This window comes from Drosophila mauritiana, chromosome 2L (assembly GCF_004382145.1).
Source record: "Drosophila mauritiana strain mau12 chromosome 2L, ASM438214v1, whole genome shotgun sequence".
In the NCBI taxonomy this organism is placed as follows: Eukaryota; Metazoa; Arthropoda; class Insecta; order Diptera; family Drosophilidae; genus Drosophila; species Drosophila mauritiana.
Genome location: NC_046667.1, coordinates 22,616,924 through 22,639,440, shown reverse-complemented (window position 1 = coordinate 22,639,440; position 22,517 = coordinate 22,616,924). Strand labels below are relative to the sequence as shown.

The 22,517-nt window shown below is 41.2% G+C and overlaps 1 protein-coding gene across 3 annotated transcripts in view; it reads left to right on the top strand.

Annotated features, from left to right (window-relative positions):
* LOC117151082 (scavenger receptor class B member 1) overlaps positions 1 to 2,742 on the top strand; it is a 113,598-nt gene extending 110,856 nt beyond the window's left edge. Inside the window, exon 9 of one of the 3 annotated variants that reach the window (XM_033318327.1) lies at positions 2,440 to 2,742. The gene's annotated coding sequence lies outside the window, so the exon portion shown is untranslated. The remainder of the gene's footprint in view (positions 1 to 2,439) is intronic. The other 2 variants (XM_033318326.1, XM_033318328.1) reach the window with 2 other exon arrangements.
* Positions 2,743 to 22,517: the final 19,775 nt, after the last annotated feature.

Genomic DNA, 22,517 nt, shown 5'->3' with positions numbered 1-22,517 from the left:
TGGTGGTTGAACTGCCCCAGCTCTCTGAGCTCTCTCTCTCTCGTTGAAGCGCCAGCTATGAGAACCTGGGTGCGGCCTCTAGCATTCGCTGCCAGTCTATCCAAAGAAACGTCGGTTAATTGTTAGGCTTCTTTGATGCCGTTCACACACCGTCTGCACTAGCAGGTCTTGTGCTGCCGTGCAGTGATTAAGGTTAAGCTGAATCAAACATATAATTGGGGTTCGACATCACTTTGCTATACGGTAAGACAGCTGATGGGGTGATGACCAGCGCGGTTCGGGCGGTCGCTGCTGCAGTCTGGCTTGTGGCTTACTTCCCGCTACAGTGGCGTGGGGCGGAGTCCTGAGTTGGCGCTGAGGTCCCGCTGCCTTCTGCGGGTCTGATCGCTGAACTTTCTGCGCGGACAGCGCCGTGCGCTTCTTTGGTTTAGGACCGTCCTTGCCCTTACTCGGTTCCTCGTAGCTGGAGAGGCGTTTAGGGGGTGTCTATTGGCTAGAATCGGTGCTTGCGGTGCGTCCGAAATGCGAATTCTCCGCCTCCGGCTGCCTTGTGCGCAGCTTCAGTTGGAGCTCCTTCAATCTGGCAAATGAGTTTTTCATTGCCAAATTAACGCTTGTGGTTGACCTTCGCTAAAAGGTTGTCCAGAATTGCTTCCGTCTCCTCCATTTTTTGCTGGGGTCTTTACCCGCTTTGCTGGTTGGGTTCTGATGGGGGGAGGTCGCTTCTAATGGCCTCTTGGGGGTGCCATCGTTTGGGTTCTGGGGTGGGGTCCATAGGACCTTTGACCTTTTCCGAACACCAAGCGTTCTTTATCCGTTGCAGGTGCACTTATTGCATTGATCCGACGGAATGTTTGGTAGGGCCTCCAGAATCCGTGCACTAGCCTCGGGATAGCCGAGGGGGGATTTCCATATGTGTGGCTTCCACCTGGAGTAATTATGTTTTCCTCAGACATTCCAGATAGGTTTGTTTGCGGCTTTATGCCTCCAGCTTATAGATATGCTGCTGGAAAGGGTTTTTATTTTGCTGCTGCCCGGCTGGTCAAGAGAACAGGCGCAGGCCACGTATCCGCCCACTTTGGGTCAGACGCGCCGTGGACTTAGAGGGTGGGTGAGCAGCGGAAAGTTGCGACGGTGGGAGATATACCGCTCCAGCTCGGTCGCCTGAGCACCGGATTTAAAGTGTGACGCATAAGCGGAGGGGTCTGCTCCATGACTTTTTACACTCTTATTCTGTTTCTCCTGCTCGTTTGTGTTCGTATCTCTGGGGTTTCATGGGATGTTGCCAAGGATACCCGAGAGCAGCGCAGAAATGCATGCTACGACCGGTGGACCCATCGTTTGGCGATTTGCGTAGCTGATAGCTTTTGTCAGGGATTGCACGCACCGAGAAAGCGCCACCTGTGCCAGGGGCCAGCATTCGAACAGCGCTGCCAGACCGGGGTGCTCTAAACACTGCTAAAAATGCCGCTGCGAAACGACAAATCTTGGGATTCTCCAGGAGCGCAAACTCGATGCTTCTGAAGTGAAAAAGACAAAAAAAAAAGATCGTGCCCAAAAGAGATGAAGATTTTCTTAAGGGGTGAGTTGACTTTTTTCCAAATTATGAACGTTTGACATATTGCAATCAGAAAACATTACAATTTTTGTTTGGAATTGTTTTGGTAGAAACCTTCAGCTCAACTCCTTAATGACACTTCGAAAGGTCCACGGTAGTCCTTCACAGTGTCCAGATCCTTCTCGTCTTTGCAGCTTTTCAAGCCCATAATCTACCGGGCATATGGGGAGTGGTGAAGTGCTTCATATGGTCCCTGAATTTTTCGGCATCTGTTCTGTCTTCAGTCTTAGATAAATCCGTAATTATTGCAACTGCGTTCTTTTATTGTACATATATTCTGTTCCAATCCTCTTTAGGTATAAAAGCTCTTTACACTTAAGTTATTTTACAAATTTGTAGAATAAACTTGTTAATTGTTTTGTGCTATTTTACTTAAACGTTTAAAGCTTTTAAGGATCGGCAGTTTGCCATTCGTTTGGCAAAGTAAAGTTAATCGACAAAAATATACATAACTCAGCATAAGGAATTTCGAGAGATCCTGATATATGCAAGCAAGCATCAAGTTGGGTGCTGTGGAAAACAGGAATAGAATTCTATAGCAAGCTGAAATTAGGCTTTTGAAAAATGCGGTCTATTTTTTATAGATATCGCAAAAAAACTTCACCATTTTTGTCGCCTAAAAACAAAAATTTAAAGTTTATAATGAACCAGCATTAACTGATGATAGTTGGACACATATATGCGATAGTCGTTCAAAATCCATAATAATACTTAGATCCCAATTTATAATAATTTTCGCGAGGGGCGACCTGGGAAGGATATTAAATAATAATTCTTTAACCGAAAGTAATAATTGACCAAACTATAATGTTATTTTTCAGGTGACATGTAACTCAGGGAGGCCAAAGTTTATCAGCTCGCTTCTCGCCATGGAGAAGTCACCATTTAGTGGTTTTGGATGTGTAACCGATCTGGAACATTAGGTTTTTGGCTAATAAAACTAAGTTATAGAATACAGCTCTCGTAGTGTTAATTCAATCGCTAATTTGATTCAATTTATTTTAATACACCCGCTAATAGCTGTTTAAAAACTGTGATAGGTTTAAACAAAAAGTTGTAGTTCATAATGTTTAGAAGAATTACATTTTACCCCTGTAAATATATCACAAATGCTTTTTATTGAATAAATATCATCTAAAATATAACAGTAAATGACAAATGACAAACTGCGACCTAGCTCCAGAACTTCTCACAAAAATGCATGGAACGGCTAAATCATGTCCTAGTACCCGGACAAGGAAGCTGGCTGGTAAAATCACTCGGTCTTTAGAAGAGAGGACAGTGTAAATCAATTAATTTAAAGTATTTCCACAAAAGAGTACGCTAATCAGATGATAAAATCTTTAATCGCTCTACTGAAAAGTAATACCAAACTGAAGTTTTCGAAAAGGAAAATATTTGAAAATCGATCCTAAGTCATTACAAAAACAATTTCAATCGATGACGCCGTTCATATCTCAATATGTAATCAATCGAGATTCATAAATGATGAATTATTTTCAGCTAGCCAATAGTCCCCATTTGCTATGACAGCACCATAGCGATGCCAAACTATCGTTACCCATTGTGCGATATTGACTTTCTCCCCCGCTGCAGGCAATGGAAATAATTCCAGTTCAGCAGAGAGAGCAAGTTCCCGAAAGGCAGTTCACGTAATACCTGTTTACGAGGACAGCGGATGGACTAAGAGGAAACGTTGGCATTGATAATAACGTGTTTTCTTGCGTAAGGTAGGCGCATGTAAAAGTTCTTATGGATACATAAGCATGCCCTAGATGCCATTTGTGGCACGCTGGGTATAAGATTTATTTCAGGATTACAACAATGTCCACATGCGACCTACGATGACTTCTATTAGTAATAACACCTTCTTGTGTACGTAGATGGTCTTAAAATATGCATGCAGTATTCGGACATTTCTTGCCATTCGGACTTACAATCATTACTTAACCTAAATGGCTCTGTAAGCCTTCTTATTTTAATAAACTAATGTTGCGAAAGCGACGAAAGCAGGGTATGCTTTGGGATACTGAATTGTCTCCGTGTAGTTTTAGTTGCCACAGCTCCTGACAGGTAATTTTTTCCACGATGATGATCCCAACGGATCAAACAGTAAAGTTACTATGGGCGAAATGATGCGCTTGGTCTGAATCTACTTTTGGCGAGAACGTGAATGTGTTCCGTACTTGGTCCCAACAGCAAATGTTTGATTCCAGCGTCATCTAAAAACTTTTTGTAGGCCATCCTGTAGAATCAATGGAAGTTCCCCGTTTAGTTAATGTAGCTCCTCCGCTATCGTATCCGCTCCGCCCAAGAAGTAATCTACATAGAACGACGATTTGATGGCTTTTGCCCCAATTTTCAATTTGTTTATAAATTGTTCGTCTATATATGGCATGCTTCGTATGTATGTATGCATGTGTATAGTCGCTGTACCATACATTACGAGGGTCAATGGTTGCGAAGGCCAAGCTCTCCAAAGAATGTATGAGGGAATTGGTTCGAGTAAGAATACTCGCAGTGGGAATAGGTATTAGATCTTTCGATACTTCTACAAGCAGCCCTGATTAAAATGCAACCCTAGACAAGAGCAAGCTATCGATAGAAAGGGAGCGGGTGTAGAATGAAGAGGAGTCGAGTGAAGTTGTTGCCCAGAGCAGTTGTTCCTAAATGTTAATAATAAATTGCGTCATAAGTTTAAATAATTAAATGTGAAGTCTTGAAGAACATAAATGATTGGTTACACTAATAAGCTTTACTACTTATTTAATAAAAACTATATAAACAAAGAACTACAAAATTGGTGCATATGGCGCAGTTCATTTTGTTACCAACCAGTGAACGGTAAAATAGAACCGTTGCATGATCGACGCTGGAACAAACGCGAGCAACAGAATACAGAATTCATGAAGATGTTTCGAGAGTCGGCAAGCCAAAGTTGCTGCTTAAGATGACAGAAGCAGAACTGGTGCGAAAAGTCGACAGAAGCAGAGTTGCTGTTTGCGTCGGCAGAAGCAGCGATTCTGCGTGAGTAGACAGAGACAGGACTTGGTGCGAACTTTGACAGAGGCAGAGCTTGATACGATCATCGACAGAGGCAGCGCTGTTGAGTAAAACTTCAGAGGCACAGCTGGTGTGCGCGTCTCAGAGCTGTTGTTCCTAAATCTAAATAATAAATTGCGTAATAATTCTAAATAATTAAATGAGAAGTCTTGAAGAACATAAATGATTGGTTACACTTATAAGCTTTACTACTTGTTAAAAGGAAACTATATAAAAAAAGAACTACATGTATTGGAAACTGCGGTCCTCGGCTGACACGTTGAGTTGTCGTAACATCTTAACCACATTAGCAGTGATTGTTTAGAGTTGTATACGAAAACGAATGAGTAATGTGTAAATTTCTGGGTAAAAGGTATGCTTTATAGCTTTATTGACGTGCTATTACATAAAAAGCGCCTCGACGTGATATTAGAGATTAAATGTTGTTAAATTTACGTTTACGTTTCACCAGATTCCTACTCTAAGTTGCGCTTGCTCCGTGGCTGTCGACGCCTTGGTCCGAACTCTTTGACCAGAACAGTGCTAATGACGACACAATCGGACCGAGGTTCTGTGAGACTTCAAACTGCGGTCGATTTAGGTGAAAGTCGATAAAGCAGCAAGTAATGTGCTACCGCACAGGTGCAGCATCTCTCCGTCGACGGGCAGTTAGCTACAAGATAACCCTTGCCAAGGCAATTAATGCATAGCGCTTGGGCTTTTACTTCTAGGACGAGATTAATAAATTTTGGACATCCAACGGTCTTGTGGTCCAGTTCTAAACAGATTTTACAAGTTTTTGCTGTTTAATAGAAGTACAGACTGGCCTGGTTCGTTTGCGAGCGAGCACTATGACCTGGTTGGCTTATAGGGGCCTCAGCAGTTGGTATCGATGACTTGTAAGCATTTGTCCCACGAAGGCAAGATTATGTAATACAAGGACTTATTGCACTTCCTTTTGTTCCCCTGATCCTCAGCAACTGTTGACCATTTCACTTGGCGGCTGTTGGCATTGCGATAAGGGACAATACGTTGTCAAAGAATACGAGAGTTGAGTTGGTATAGCGCTGCCAACGATCCATATACTTCGTGTAGTTGTCTGCGGTCACCTGGAATGCTCCTCTAATACAGTTGAAATACAGCTTAAACTTCTCGATCTTAGACATTGGTGATCCATTAATGGATTCAATAATGCCAATGTTGTTTGCTCCTGACCCAAGTTGTTCTTGAACGCAGACCTTGGCGTGGATAAATAAGTCCTCCATTTCAAAACGAGCATTTCACTGCATCTCAGGTGGATCCTTTTGCTCTATGGCTTTATAAGTAGATAATGCAGGTCTAAAATAGGATTCCAAAATCGACGAACGATAAAATAGTTCCAATGGAGATAAATTAAAACCAGGTTTCACTGATTTGCTCATGCGCATAAGCTTTGCTGAGCCTTAAGTTGCTCCTGCGAGGACATTTTTCCGTGCCCAAAATGTAGTGGAAAGTTTTCGCTCCCCAAAGTCTAGAGTGAAATCAATGTGATGAGACAGAATGAGGTTAACCACAGCCATTACAAAATATTAGCAAAAACAACACTGGCTCTGTCACGGTCGCCAAAATGCTGAAACACTATATCTTGAGAAAATAAGTAGTCGGATAGTAATTGTTTTTAGCATGAATTTATAATTATAAATTTTAATCGCAGTCTGTCTAAATATGTGTTTAGACATAAGTAGGCAAACTATAAATATGTTCTATTTATGGGCTGCAATAAACATGTCACGGGACAGCATAAGTGGCAACTACAGATAAGTACGATTGCAGCGGCCCATTTTTGGAGTGTCAAGAGATATGCACGCGGGAGGCCTCAAACATAGATTTAAGAATAAAACTCAGCTGCATTTACCAACGCAGACTGCGGCGTCTTACAAGCGCTGCATTATATAATTAGATGATAAGAACCTATGTAAGAATGAATAAAAGGCGAAGCCCTCGCAGCAGCGAGTCAGTTAGATTCAAACACCCGAATTGAACTCATTAAGTGTACGCACAAGTTTATAGTGTGAACATTTTGGTCCTTCGAACCGGATTCTGTTGTTCTCCCCCACCAGTGGTAAGAAACATTTTGGTCCTTCGAGAAGTTCTGTTGTTCTCCCCCACCAGTGGTAAGAAACACAGAAGAAAAAACCAGCGCTTCAAAGTAAAAAGAGCAAGGTTATTCGAGTGATTCTGTTGTTTCCCCCACCAGTGGTAAGAACCACAGAATAAAAGACCACGCCTTAAAGTACTAGGACTATAAGGTGAAACATTGTGTTTTTGCTTTTCCTTGGCTGATCAATCAGCTGTAAGTCGAGACACCTCCATTGGATCACGCCAAAGTATAGAAGCAGAAAGCACAAAAAAAGTCACAGTGATTGTTTTCCCAAGATGTTGTCGGAAAGGTCTGTGAAATTGAAAGAACAAGGAGAGCTGCAGAACAAAATACAGCAAGCCATCCAGGAAAAGGCATCTATATCAGCATTAGATGTATTGGTAGTCCGATTTACCACTAACAACAATGCGCTGGTAAAATTGGGAGTTGGCGATCATCAATATTTTAACGATAAAATATTTTTGAAAACTATGGATGCTATCAAGGTCTACAAGGAGTCACTATTAAAGGTAGAGACAATTGAAGAAATAAATATACCAAGCGGATCAAAATTATCTGATACCGCATCAGCTTGGAGCTCCAGTCCAGTTGATAATCTGGTTCAACTGGTGGATAGAAGAGCGGACAGGGTGAGGCAACAGATGAGCCTAATCTACGAAACCCTAGATAGTTCAAGTGAGATTGAACTAGTCAAGCAGCTGGCAATGATAAAAAGTCATTGGTCCAACGTAACGGACACACTGAAACTGCTTGAAAACAAGTATGACAGAACTGCCTTTGATCAAGATGAGCCCGACATTCTGCAATCTGAAGTGGCCGAACTAGAGATGGTACTTCAAATGAAGTTGGAACAGTTCAAAAGTTCCAACTTCGACGTGCCAGAACTCCCAAAAGTGGACCTTCCAACGTTCAATGGAAATGCGAAGGAATGGCCAAAATTTTACGAGCTGTTCTCTGAGCTAATAGACAGCAGGAAGGATCTCAGCAACACAAAGAAGCTGGGATATTTAAGAGCCTGCTTAAAAGGAGAAGCTCAAATGGTGGTTAGCCATATGATAACGGGATCAGCGGCTAGCTATACAGCAGCATGGGAGCTTATCTGCAAACGCTATGAGAATAGCAGAAAAATATTCTCCCAACACTTCAACAAATTAATGGAACTGTAGTGCTTGCTGCCCCATGATGAGAAAAATTTAAGGAAGTTTTTGGATACTGCGACTGAGAGCATATTCATCATAAAGGAAAGCTCTGCTGACGTAATTTTAGCAGAAATTCTACTGCGAAAATTTTCGCCAGAAGCCTTACAGCTGTATGAACAGCATGTAAAAAATGCAAGAGCTATACAGTCCTTGCAAGCCGTACTGGAGTTTATTAAGCAACAATACAACTCAGTAAATGCCATTACCAAAAATACCGCTCAGCTTGCTACAAGAAAAGTGCAAGTTAGATCGTGTGCCTTTTACTCTAAGGATGGCCACGATATGATAAAGTGTCTCAAATTCAGAGCACAATCAATCGAAAAAAGAAAATAATTCGTTTAAAAGAACAGCATGTGCTTTAGATGCTTTGGAAAGCATAATTCTATCGACTGCAGAAAGAAAATTACGTGCAATGGATGCTCCAAAGGACACAACAGCCTTCTTTATGAAGACACAAAACGCAGTATCAACAACAATAGCCTCAAGCAAGGCCAAGAAACACTATTGCCTACAGCTGTTGTTTCAGTGAAAAACAAAGCTGGAGGTTACAATGGGTTGAGGGCGCTTATTGACGGTGGATCCCAGAAGACGCTGATTTCAGAGGAGGCAGCACAAATATTAAGGATGCGCAGAGTAAGGAGTACTATAGAGGTCGAAGGTATCTCCCAGACTACTCAATTATCAAAAAATAGGGTCCACCTGACGATCAAACCAAAAATTCCAAGCAGCTTCAAAACATCAACGGAAGCATTGGTTTTACCAACACTCCATAGAGCCCTTTCCAGCAAAAAGTTTGATATTGATATCAACAAAGAGTGGAAGGGCTACAGCTAGCAGATCCACGATTCAACGAGGCAAGCAGATTTGACATAGTGATAGGTGTGGATCTATTTCCCCTGATTATGATGGAGAAAATAAAAACCGTGAATGGAATCTTGGGACAAAAAAAAAACAGATTGTGTCCGGAAATATAACTCGAGCAGCACAAAATTATAAGTGCCACTACAACAATAAATCTAAAGGACCTGGAACGTTTTTGGGAATTGGAAGATGAAGCCGATGAGACGATTACAGACAATGCAGAATGCGAAAGAAAATTCCAAGAAACCACTGTCATCAACGAGGAAGGAAGATTTGTGGTTTCAATTCCATTCCACAATGAGGCAAAGCTGGGAGACTCTTGCAAACAGGCAATTGCAAGGCTTATACAAATGGAAAAGAAGTTTCAAAGAAATCCAAAGAACTGGGCTGCGAATTCATGAAAGAACACCTTAAGATGGGACATATGGAATCTGTAAAGACAACGGATCAAGGTAAATATTATTTACCCCATCAAGCAATCTTTAGGCTTGGAAGCTTAACTACGAAGCTACGAGTACTTTTTGACGCATCCGCAAAGACGAAAAATGGACTAAGCCTAACTGACGTTATTATAGCTGATCGTAAGATTCAAAAGGATATATTCGATATTCTAATTAAATGGCGCAAGTGGCAATATGTTATGGTAGCTGGCATTGAAAAAATGTATCACCACTAGGATGGTTGCCACCTGTAACGATTCAAGGCAAATGTTTCATTCAGAAACTGTGGACGTTACCGATGACTTGGGACGTTGAATTGGAATCCAACTTAGCTAACTGGTGGATGGAATACGCTAAAGGTCTATTATGTTTAGAAGAAATTATTATTTCACGCTGGACTGGATGCTCCAAAGGTATTATGGAGCTACATGGATTCTGCGATGCATCAGAGAAAGCATATGCAGCGCATTTATTAGCAAAGTTATTAGCGAAGGTGCAGGCTATATGGAGCAACAAGATCACAACGCATGCATGGAGTGATTCGCAAATTACTATTGCTTGGATACAGAACAAGCGCAGCAAAGATAAGTTCGTCAAAACTAAAGTGGAAGAAATCAATAAGCTAATTCCCAATGTCAAATGGAATTACGTTAAATCGGAAGACAATCCAGCAGACGTGGCTTCAAGAGGGATATCACCGCAAGCTCTTAAAATCTGCGAAATTTGGTGGAGAGGGCCTAATTGGCTAGCTATAGATGCACAACACTGGCCCATTCAAATGGAATCGGAAATTGTTGTGGTATCCACATTGATAAAATCCGAATATCTGCAAAATCTTCAAATGCGCATCAAGACTCTGATTGGATGAATTGTGTCCGGAAATATAACTCGAGCAGAAAAGCTTTTGGGAATTGGAAGATGAAGCCGAGGATACGATTACAGACAATGCAGAATGCGAAAGAAAATTCAAAGAAACAACTGTCACCAACGAAGAAGGCAGATTTGTGGTTTCAATTCCATTCCACAAAGAGGCAAAGCTGGGAGACGCTCGCAAACAGGCAATGGCAAGGCTTATGCAAATGGAAAAGAAGTTTTAAAGAAACCCAAAGAACTGGGCTGCATACGACGAATTCATGAAAGAACACCTTAAGATGGGACATATGGAATCTGTAAAGACAACGGGCAAAGGTAAATACTATTTACCCCATCAAGCAATCATCAGGCCTGGAAGCTTAACTACGAAGCTACTAGTACTTTTTGACGCATCCGCAAAGGCGACAAATGGACTAAGCCTAAATGACGTTATTATAGCTGGTCCTAAGATTCAAAAGGATATATTCGATACTCTAATTAAATGGCGCAAGTGGCAATATGATATGACACCGACGCAAAAGCTGCAGTTATGATGAACAAAATTGGTAATATTGAAGTCGCCACATCCAGTTGGCAATTATTGTTTTATTATGACATGCAAGCCTATTTTGATGTCATAAAACAATCAGAGGACTTCCTGGAAAAATCCCGCTTGGTTTGCGAAAAAATGGGAGACTTCAAGGACTACTGCGATTTCATCGGCACGACAATACGGACAAAAATTGACATCAAAGAAAAAGACAAAAAACTACGGCACCGTACCAACCGAAAGAAAAGGTTTATACTGTTCTTTGATATCGGAAATGCAAATAGAATACAGGAAAATTTGCAAACGATCATAGAAAACGAAAAACATCTAATGGAATATGTTGACAATCAGACCTGGGTCATCAATGCCACGGAAGAATTAGTAAGAGCAACTACGATAGAAGCAAACCGGAATTTGGGAAAACTGACCCAACAAGTCAACCATGAAGGAGCACTTTATGGTATATAAGGAGTATAAATTCCTTATGTTATCAAATCAAGTGCGAAACTGGATTGAAGAGGCAGAAAGCCTACAAGCAACAGCGATCTCAATGATAACGGACATTAGTGAAGGAAGAATTCATCCTACAATAATTGCGCCTAAGAATATTCTGGAGGAGCTTGAAAAAGTTAAGCAAAATTTAGAACGAAAAAAAATGCTACCGGGTGAATATTTAGTTATACAATTACCACTGATCTATAAACTGATGAAGGCACAAGCTATATTGAAGGATAATGTCCTATTCATTGAAGCAAAATTGCCGATATGCAACAATCAGGAAACGGATCTCTTTGAAGTAATCCCAATACCACTGTGGACAAAAGGAACAAAGCTTATTCCGAAATTGAATTCTAAATATTTTGCGTTCATACAGACATAAACGCATATCACCTAATGTCTGAAATGGAAATTAACCAATGCAGACAAGAGGATTCGACAACATGGTTTGGCGAAATAATTGGGCATGGAAAAACACGGAAATTGCTTAATCTTGCGAAATATCACCATTGAAACCAAGCAAGTCACACACATGCGAAATGATGGAATTCCAAGGCAATTCGTTCATCAAAGAGATAAGCGGATCCAACCGTTGCCTATTTAGACTGTTTCGGAATAAAACAGCTAATATAAGATGCAACGAACAGCATCAAGTTATAAGACTGCCCAATCAAGGCATTATTAAACTACTTGCAGGATGCACAACAATATTAGGGGATACAACAAAATTTACTCCTCAGTAAAAATAAGTAATTTCGACATGAAATGCCTACGTTTCCTTTCAATTCCTGTGCTGTTATCATAAACAGGTATTGTGCAAACTGCCTTTCGGGATGTTAATCTCTCAGCTGAGCTGAAATTCTTCCCATTGCCTGCGGCGAGGCAGTATGTTAACTTACAAAATAAATTAACGACATTGCTTCGCTTTGTCGTGCTGCTCCCTTAGCACAAGAGGACTCATAACCGGCTAAACCACAACAAAAAAAGGTGTGCTGCACATCAGAGTAAAAGTGCTAACACTGCGATCTTGTGGGGTGTACATTATAGAAAATAATTTCTACGACTTGATCGATTGCATAATGAAACATTATATATACACTCATTGTTTATTTATGTTCTTCTGAACAAAGACTGTGTTCACACTATAAACTTGTGCGTACACTTGATGAGTTCAATTCGGGTGTTTGAATCTAACTGACTCGCTGCTGCGAGGGCTTCGCCTTTTATTCATTCTTACATAGGTTCTTATCATCTAATTATATAATGCAGCGCTTGTAAGACGCCGCAGTCTGCGTTGGTAAATGCAGCTGAGTTTTATTCTTAAATCTATGTTTGAGGCCTCCCGCGTGGTCATATCTCTTGACACTCCAAAAATAGGCCGCTGCAATCGTACTTATCTGTAGTTGCCACTTATGCTGTCCCGTGACATGTTTATTGCAGCCCATAAATAGAACATATTTATAGCTTGCCTACTTATGTCTAAACACATATTTGGACATTCTCCGGGGGGGAAAAGTGTACGGCCAGTAGTCGTCTCTCATTTATGCGTTGACTCCGTTATAGATGGCGTTGCAGCTCCAGATGGTTTTGCTTCGCTAACAGGAAGTTGAAAGATCTTGTTTAGCGATCTTTTTACTTTCCCATCGTTTGTTTTAACCGTGACTACCCGGACTTTATCATCTTGTCCTTTAGTCGTACTAATGATTCTTCCCATTGGCCATCTTGCAGGATGAGTGTTCTAATGTTTTATAAGAACCAGCTCTCCCTCCATCAGATTCGGCTTTTCTTGGAGCCATTTGGTTCGCTGTTGCAATGACACCAGATACTCCTCTTTCCATTTCTTCCAAAAATCACCTCTGAAGCGTTGAATAAGCTTCCATCTATCCAAAGAGCTGATTGTCTTACTTTCGTCAAAATGTTCAGCAGCTCCAATTAGAGGTCTTCCCACCAGAAAATGACCCGGCGTTAATATGTCCTCACCATCGTTTTCGCTCCTTACAGTGACTAATGGACGCCAGCGATGCAAATTCTTCATATGTAAAGCTGTTTTCACCAATAACTCGTTTAAGGTGATGCTTCACTGATTTTACACCGGCTTCCCATAAACCTCCCATGTGGTGGCTTCCCGGGGGAATAAAGTGCCATTTGATGCCTTTGTTTTCTAGCGTAGGTGCTAACTCATTATTGTTTTTAATGGCAGCTACAAATTCTTTGTCCAATACTCTTGAAGCTCCCACGAAGTTTGTTCCATTATCTGAGTATAGGTTATCACTCTTGCCTCGTCTTGCAAAGAACCGTCGAAGAGCCCCAGGAATTTGTCTGACGAAAGGTCGCTAACAGCTTTCAGATGTATCGCTTTTGTTGCCATACAAACAAATACACAAATGTATCCTTTATACGTTTTTTGACCTCTTCCCTTTGAGCAGTGAATCTGGAACGGTCCGGCTTAGTCGATTCCAGTATTTTGAAACGAGTAATCAGCCGTTACTCGATAAACTTGTAAATTTCCCATCAGTGGACTGGAAATCTCTTGCTTGTATCGTATGCATACAATACATTCCCTTAAATATTTCTTTAAGGAATTTTGTATGCCAAATATCCAAAACTCCCTCTGAATATAAGTTCTCATAATGTTAATTCCGCCATGCAGAGTTTCTTTATGAGCATCCTTTGCAATTAACCAAGTCAAATGTGACTTATCCAGTATAATTGGATGTTTTACATTATAGGGTATCATTGCGTTTTGCAATCGTCCACCAACTCGAAGTACGCCATCACTATCCAAAAACTTTGGATAACTTACTCTTTGGGTCTAATGGTCTTTTGTTTTTGAGTAGTCTGACTTCGTGTCCCCCAAATTTCACAGATTTTAAGAGCTTGCGGTGATATCCCTCTTGAAGCCACGTCTGCTGGATTTTCTTCCGATTTAACGTAATTCCATTTGACATTGGGAATTAGCTTATTGATTTCTTCCACTCTAGTTTTGACGAACTTATCTTTGCTGCGCTTGTTCTGTATCCAAGCAATAGTAATTTGCGAATCACTCCATGCATGCGTTGTGATCTTGTTGCTCCATATAGCCTGCACCTTCGCTAATAACTTTGCTAATAAATGCGCTGCATATGCTTTCTCTGATGCATCGCAGAATCCATGTAGCTCCATAATACCTTTGGAGCATCCAGTCCAGCGTGAAATAATAATTTCTTCTAAACATAATAGACCTTTAGCGTATTCCATCCACCAGTTAGCTAAGTTGGATTCCAATTCAACGTCCCAAGTCATCGGTAACGTCCACAGTTTCTGAATGAAACATTTGCCTTGAATCGTTACAGGTGGCAACCATCCTAGTGGTGATACATTTTTTCAATGCCAGCTACCATAACATATTGCCACTTGCGCCATTTAATTAGAATATCGAATATATCCTTTTGAATCTTACGATCAGCTATAATAACGTCAGTTAGGCTTAGTCCATTTGTCGTCTTTGCGGATGCGTCAAAAAGTACTCGTAGCTTCGTAGTTAAGCTTCCAGGCCTGAAGATTGCTTGATGGGGTAAATAATATTTACCTTGATCCGTTGTCTTTACAGATTCCATTTGTCCCATCTTAAGGTGTTCTTTCATGAATTCGTTGTATGCAGCCCAGTTCTTTGGATTTCTTTGAAACTTCTTTTCCATTTGTATAAGCCTTGCAATTGCCTGTTTGCAAGAGTCTCCCAGCTTTGCCTCTTTGTGGAATGGAATTGAAACCACAAATCTTCCTTCCTCGTTGATGACAGTTGTTTCTTGGAATTTTCTTTCGCATTCTGCATTGTCTGTAATCGTCTCATCGGCTTCATCTTCCAATTCCCAAAAACGTTCCAGGTCCTTTAGATTTATTGTTGTAGTGGCACTTATAATTTTGTGCTGCTCGAGTTATATTTCCGGACACAATCTGTTTTTTTTTTGTCCATCATAATCAGGGGAAATAGATCGACACCTATCACTATGTCAAATCTGCTTGCCTCGTTGAATCGTGGATCTGCTAGCTGTAGCCCTTCCACTCTTTGTTGATATCAATATCAAACTTTTTGCTGGAAAGGGCTCTATGGAGTGTTGGTAAAACCAATGCTTCCGTTGATGTTTTGAAGCTGCTTGGAATTTTTGGTTTGATCGTCAGGTGGACGCTATTTTTTGATAATTGAGTAGTCTGGGAGATACCTTCGACCTCTATAGTACTCCTTACTCTGCGCATCCTTAATATTTGTGCTGCCTCCTCTGAAATCAGCGTCTTCTGGGATCCACCGTCAATAAGCGCCCTCAACCCATTGTAACCTCCATCTTTGTTTTTCACTGAAACAACAGCTGTAGGCAATAGTGTTTCTTGGCCTTGCTTGAGGCTATTGTTGTTGATACTGCGTTTTGTGTCTTTATAAAGAAGGCTGTTGTGTCCTTTGGAGCATCCATTGCATGTAATTTTCTTTCTGCAGTCGATAGAATTATGCTTTCCAAAGCATCTAAAGCACATGCTGTTCTTTTAAACGAATTATTTTCTTTTTTCGATTGATTGTGCTCTGAATTTGAGACACTTTATCATATCGTGGCCATCCTTAGAGTAAAAGGCACACGATCTAACTTGCACTTTTCTTGTAGCAAGCTGAGCGGTATTTTTGGTAATGGCATTTACTGAGTTGTATTGTTGCTTAATAAACTCCAGTACGGCTTGCAAGGACTGTATAGCTCTTGCATTTTTTACATGCTGTTCATACAGCTGTAAGGCTTCTGGCGAAAATTTTCGCAGTAGAATTTCTGCTAAAATTACGTCAGCAGAGCTTTCCTTTATGATGAATATGCTCTCAATCGCAGTATCCAAAAACTTCCTTAAATTTTTCTCAACATGGGGCAGCAAGCACTACAGTTCCATTAATTTGTTGAAGTGTTGGGAGAATATTTTTCTGCTATTCTCATAGCGTTTGCAGATAAGCTCCCATGCTGCTGTATAGCTAGCCGCTGATCCCGTTATCATATGGCTAACCACCATTTGAGCTTCTCCTTTTAAGCAGGCTCTTAAATATCCCAGCTTCTTTGTGTTGCTGAGATCCTTCCTGCTGTCTATTAGCTCAGAGAACAGCTCGTAAAATTTTGGCCATTCCTTCGCATTTCCATTGAACGTTGGAAGGTCCACTTTTGGGAGTTCTGGCACGTCGAAGTTGGAACTTTTGAACTGTTCCAACTTCATTTGAAGTACCATCTCTAGTTCGGCCACTTCAGATTGCAGAATGTCGGCCTCATCTTGATCAAAGGCAGTTCTGTCATACTTGTTTTCAAGCAGTTTCAGTGTGTCCGTTACGTTGGACCAATGACTTTTTATCATTGCCAGCTGCTTGACTAGTTCAATCTCACTTGAACTATCTAGGGTTTCGTAGATTAGGCTCATCTGTTGCCTTACCCTGTACGCTCTTCTATGCACCAGTTGAACCAGATTAGCAACTGGACTGGAGCTCCGAGCTGATGCGGTATCAGATAATTTTGATCCGCTTGGTATATATATTTCTTCAAGAGTTTCTACCTTTAATAGTGACTCCTTGTAGGCCTTGATAGCATCCATAGTTTTCATAAATATTTTATCATTAAAATATTGATGATCGCCAACTCCCAATTTTACCAGCGCATTGTTGTTAGTAGTAAATCGGACTACCAATACACCTATTGCTGATATAGATGCCTTTTCCTTGATGGCTTGCAGTATTTTGTTCTGCAGCTCTCCTTGTTCTTGCAATTATTTCACAGATTTTTCCGACAACATCTTGGGAAAACAATCACTGTGACTTTTTTGTGCTTTTCTGCTTGTATTCTTTGGCGTGATCCGTTGGAGGATTTTTTGATTGGTCGCCCAGTTGACCTAGCTGTGCCTCGACTCACAGCTGATTGATCAGCCAAGGAAAAGCAAAAACGCAATGTTTCACCTTATAGTCCTAGTACTTTTATTATTATTATTAAGTGGGTTTCTATGTGTACTGCGACCCAGTACTACCCCTTCATGACTCAAAGATCTCCCTGAAGTTCAATGCACAGTATAAAAGCCAGAATTTTATTGGGTCTCAGGGCTGCAATTGTTTCCCGTGCGACTACATACATGCCCAGGAGTCTGTTCCTCCTGGTGGAAAGCGCCGTGCAGTCACATATAATATGTGCAGGGCTCTCCTCCTCCATGCAACAGAAGCGACAGAGTTCACTGTCTGCAATGCCAATCTTATGCAAATTACTGCGAAGTCGGCAGTGCCCCGTAAGAAGGCCAGTTAAAATACGCACGGTGTTTTTCCCGTGTGTCATTAAGGTCTTGAATCTTTTGTGGTTATATTCACGAAGGAGAATCCTAGACTGCCTAAGTCCTTGTAGGTGTTCCAAGAAGGACAGGACGTTTTTCTTCCTCTATTGACTTAAGTAAACCCAGTACTCTGTGGTGACCAATACCACAGAATGGTTCGGGCCCAATTAGAGGGTTCTCTGCCCCTTTCCTGGCTAGGTTGTCCGCTAGCTCATTTCCCGGGAGGTTGTTGTGTCCCGGGACCCACCTTATTGTGAGTTTGTTGACAGCTCCCAGTTTGTCTAGGGCTGTCCTCACTTCATTTACTAGCTTAGATGTTATCTTAGCTTTGCTGAGCGCCTTTATGGCGGCTTGACTATCAGACAGTATAGCAATGTCCTTGCCACGATAGTTCCTTTGCAGATTAAACTCCGCACAGCGTCCAATAGCACAGACTTCAGCTTGAAAAATGCTGGTGTATCTGCCCATTGATTCGTGGTATTTTAACCTGGGGCCTACAACCCCCAGCCCAATTCCCTCGTCGGTGAGGGATCCGTCTGTATACCACTTTATTGTTTGTGGTTTCATAGGGTGTACTTTCCCCAGGGTTGTCCAACTGTTTTTATTACTGAGATGAGTGCTGAAGTTCTGAGCGAACCTGTGCTCAGCTGGCATCTCATCCCTTGGTTGCATCAGCAAAGGGATATCACTTTTTAGGCTTTCAGCATCCTTTCTTGTAAGGTTTCAGTCATTTCCTGCTCCCGCAATTCTTATTAGGGTGGCTTTCCGTTTCATTTCAATGACTATATGAAGCAGCGTTACCTCCATTAGTACTTCTAGGACTGCAGTGGGACAGGTACGCATTGCTCCTGTCATGCATATGCAGGCCATTCTTTGGAGCTTATGAAGTTTCACCTAAGTGGTGCTAAGGCGTGCTCTATCACTCCAGGATATTACTCCATAGGTTAGTATGGGTCTGACTACCATGAGATACAGCCATCTTATTATGCGTGGTGAGGTTCCCCACGATTTTCTAGAAATTTTGCTACACGTGAAAAGTGCTCCGGTGCACTTATCAATTGTGTTATCGACATGAGTTTTGAAACTAAGTTTGGAGTCGAGGGTTTTCCCAAGATACTTAACTTCTTTGCTGGCCTCTATGCGACATTCTGACAGGGTTATTGCCTTCATTCTCTGTAGCTTTTACCTATTTGTGATAGGAACAATAACAGTTTTGCTGGGATTTAGGCTCAGGCCTACTTCCTTGCACCATTCGCTGGTCATGTTGAGGCCCAGTTGAATGATATCGCAAAGTGTTTCCTCATATTTACCTCTACCATCAAGCTCCACAAGAGAGGCGAGAGGACACCCGTTTGGGGGCAACCCCTTGTGGTAGATACTGTGGACGACTGTCCTCCTATAGTGGCCATGGCTCGCCTAGATGCAAGTAGTAATTTGATCCATCTACTGGTTGTTGCATCTAGTCCTCTTCTTGCCAAGGATGCGTTGACCGCCTCATGAGAGGTATTGTCGAATGCACCCTGTATGTCTAAGAAGGCACATAACTCCACTTCCTTATGAGTAAGTGAATCCTCAATAAGGCTTTTCAGGTGATATAGGGCAGTATAAGTTGATTTGCCCGCCCTGTAGGCGTGCTGCGTCCGTTGGAGCGGATGCTCTACAAGCTCTATCTATTTTCGGCAGCTAGAAAAGAATCGGAGCAATCCGATCAATCCGCTGTGGAATCCGCTGCCCACACTGGAACTGCTAAAGATTCCGAATTTTCGGCACTGGTTTCCCAACCAGTGATTTCACCTGTCCCGATTAAGTTACCACCATAGGGGAACATTGAGTCCTGACTACCGGCACAAGTTGGCACTTCAGAAATGCAATCTGCAGGGCCAAAACAAATTTTCGTTTCTCGGCTTTCCCCTGATCAAACATCGTCGGATGTATTGTCTTATATACAAGACAAAACAAAAGCCGATAATATAAAAGTGGAAAAATTTAACTTTTCTTACGCTAGGGACATATCATCTTTGAAGATAACTGTCCCAAACGAGCTCTTTTCGACCATATGTTCGGGTGATTTTTGGCCGGATAGTATGGTGGTAAAAGAGTTTGAAGCTAAGATCAAAAATAAAAAAAAGATGCCCATGGGAATTAAACTTCCCTCACGTGGCCAGACTACTACACCATCCGCCTCTTCATCTTCTTCCTCTTCAAAAAACTAACAACAAATCTTACTATCTCCTATCAAAATTTTAGAGGCTTGCGTTTCAAATTAATCAAATTGTATTGTGATAGTCTTTCATTTGCATCCCATATTATATTGCTCACAGAGACTTGGTTAAAGCCGGAGATACTTAACTCCGAAGTCTTCCCAGGTATGTACACTATATATAGGTTTGACCGTCCCTCCAGACGGGGAGGTGGAGTCTTTATTGCGGTTAGATCTACCCTCGCGTCGGAAGAGTTACTTTTTGACGAGTCCCGTAACTCTGAATTCTTATGCGTAAAGCTGCCATTTTCCGACAGATCAGTTTATATTACGTGCTTGCATATTCCACCGTCTTCTGAATTCTCAGAATATCAGAATCATCTGTCAGCTATCCAATCCATCTCAAATAAAATGTCTCACAGGGACCAATTGGTAGTTTTAGGTAATTTTAATATACCTGCCACAACGTGGTCCCCAGAAGAAAATTCGAATATCCTTCTCCTTTTAGCCCAATATGAATTTATTGACGGCTTGCTCGACTTATCGTTGTCGCAAGTTAATTATATTCGAAACACTCTTAGTCGACTGTTGGATCTATGTCTTGTAACTAGTCCTGAAAGTGTGGCTTTAAGTGGTCCGATCTTTACTCTTGCAACATAATGACGGATGCGATTAATATGTTTTATACCGCAATTAAATCATTTTTTGACTCTTGTGTTCCGATGTACTATCCGTCAATCTCTAAACCTCCTTGGTTTAATAAAGAGTTGACACACCTAAGAAATGTCAAGTCCAGACTTTATACAACATTTTAAAATATCGGTTCTCAGTCCATCCTTTCTAAATATGTAAGCGCTCGGTTAAACTTTACCGTGCTTAATGCTCAGTGTTACAGGAATTTTTTAAGCCGTTGTAAGTTCCAGTTCGCACAGGATCCGAAACAGTTTTATAATTTCGTTAACACTAAGCGAAAAACAAGTTTTTACCCTTCCTCGCTATTTTTTGAAAACACTACGGTAACATCGGATCATGCAATAGCCGATCTATTCGCCAAGTTTTTTCGAACAACATATTCTACTTTACCTCATTCCGAACAGCCATACTCTTATGCGGTATCTAAGTCGAATCTAATATTTTGCCCCTGGCTGTGTCCTCAGATTCTGTGCGGAAGCCTCTCTTGTGCAAGCCTCTACTGAAACTGTTTACCTTATCTCTGGAATCTTCACAGTTCCCTCATATATGGAAGGAGTCCTTTATGATGCAAGCAATTACAGAGGAATCTCTAAATTGCGGCTGTCCAAAAACTATTTGAAAATGCTATCATTCCTCATTTGCAGCACCTTTGTAGATCAATCATATCACCGTGTCAACACGGTTTTATGAAACGCAGATCTACAACCACTAACCTCTTGGAGCTAACTTCTTTCGTAATACAGGGTTTCAAAAATCATCTTCAAACAGATGTCATCTACACTGATTTAGTAAAGCATTTGACTCTGTTAATCATTACCTTCTAGTAAGGAAACTTGATCTTATAGGTTGCCCTGTTGATTTTCTAAATTGGATTTCAAGCTATCTGAATGGTCCTCTTTAAAAATTCACAAGTGAGCCACCATGGTCTGCTTCTTTTTACCTTATTTATTAACGACCTCCCCTTAGTAATAAAACATTCGCGTGTACTTATGTACACAGACGATGTAAAATTATGCCTCCAGCACAAGGACATTTCGTTCCATTTGGACTTACAATCCGACCTAGACAGCTTTCAAATATGGTGCCGTAATAACGTATTAAACTTAAATGGCTCCAAGTGTAAAGTTATGACCTTTTGTCGTGTCAACCCAATACGCTCGACTTACACTCTAAGTGGGTGCCCTTTGGACAGAATAACACGGGTTGGTGATCTTGGTGTTCTTCTGGACCCTAAACTAAAATTGTCTGACTATATTTCGACTATTGTCAATAAGGCCAGGGGTGTGCTTGGTTTTATAAAAACGAAGGTCTAAGTCTAAGGAATTTGATGATCCTTACATGACTAAAACCTTATTTATTTCGCTAGTCCGTCCTTGATTCATGAGTATGGATCGCCTGTTTGGAGGCCACAAGACGTCAAAAAAAACTTGTTACTACTTGCCTTGCAGCGTCTAAATTGAGATGCAGAGCTAATGTTAGCTCCTTATTAAAGTAGACTACTATTAAATATATTAGCTCTAGCTTGTCAAAACCAAGTTTAGTTTAAAACCCTCAATAATAAGACCAGAATTTATGTGTATTTCACCTTTAAAACATATATTCTTATATATCTTAATGCCTTCTTTGCAACACCGACATTTACATAGCAGTGATTAAAACTGAGAAGAGGTAAAAAGAGCTTCTTACCGGAAGGCAATAATAAAAGTGTGACCAAAACCGATATTAGCTTAACTTCTCTGTTCTAAATAGATTCACTAGAAACTATATACCCCTTATCTTAAATCATGGTAGATCTAACTATGAGTTGCATGACCCTTATCCTATTATTACATTATATTCATTTCCTCGATTCTGTTCTTTTTTCTATATCGCGTCTTCTCGCGAATCGAGCCGTACGAAGCAGGGCAGCGCCCCTCGGTCGGTTGGGCGGGAGGTCCCACGGCCAGACCCGTGCAAAAAACTTGGACTTGGAATTCCTAATTATTTCTAGTCCGTCGCAGCGGTTCTTTTTTGAAATCGATTTTTGGAAAACTTTTGGCTAAACATTCGCTGAGAAAGGAGGGCAAGAGTTTATGGCCCTAGAAACACGAATATATATGAAGACTTGGACATAGCTGA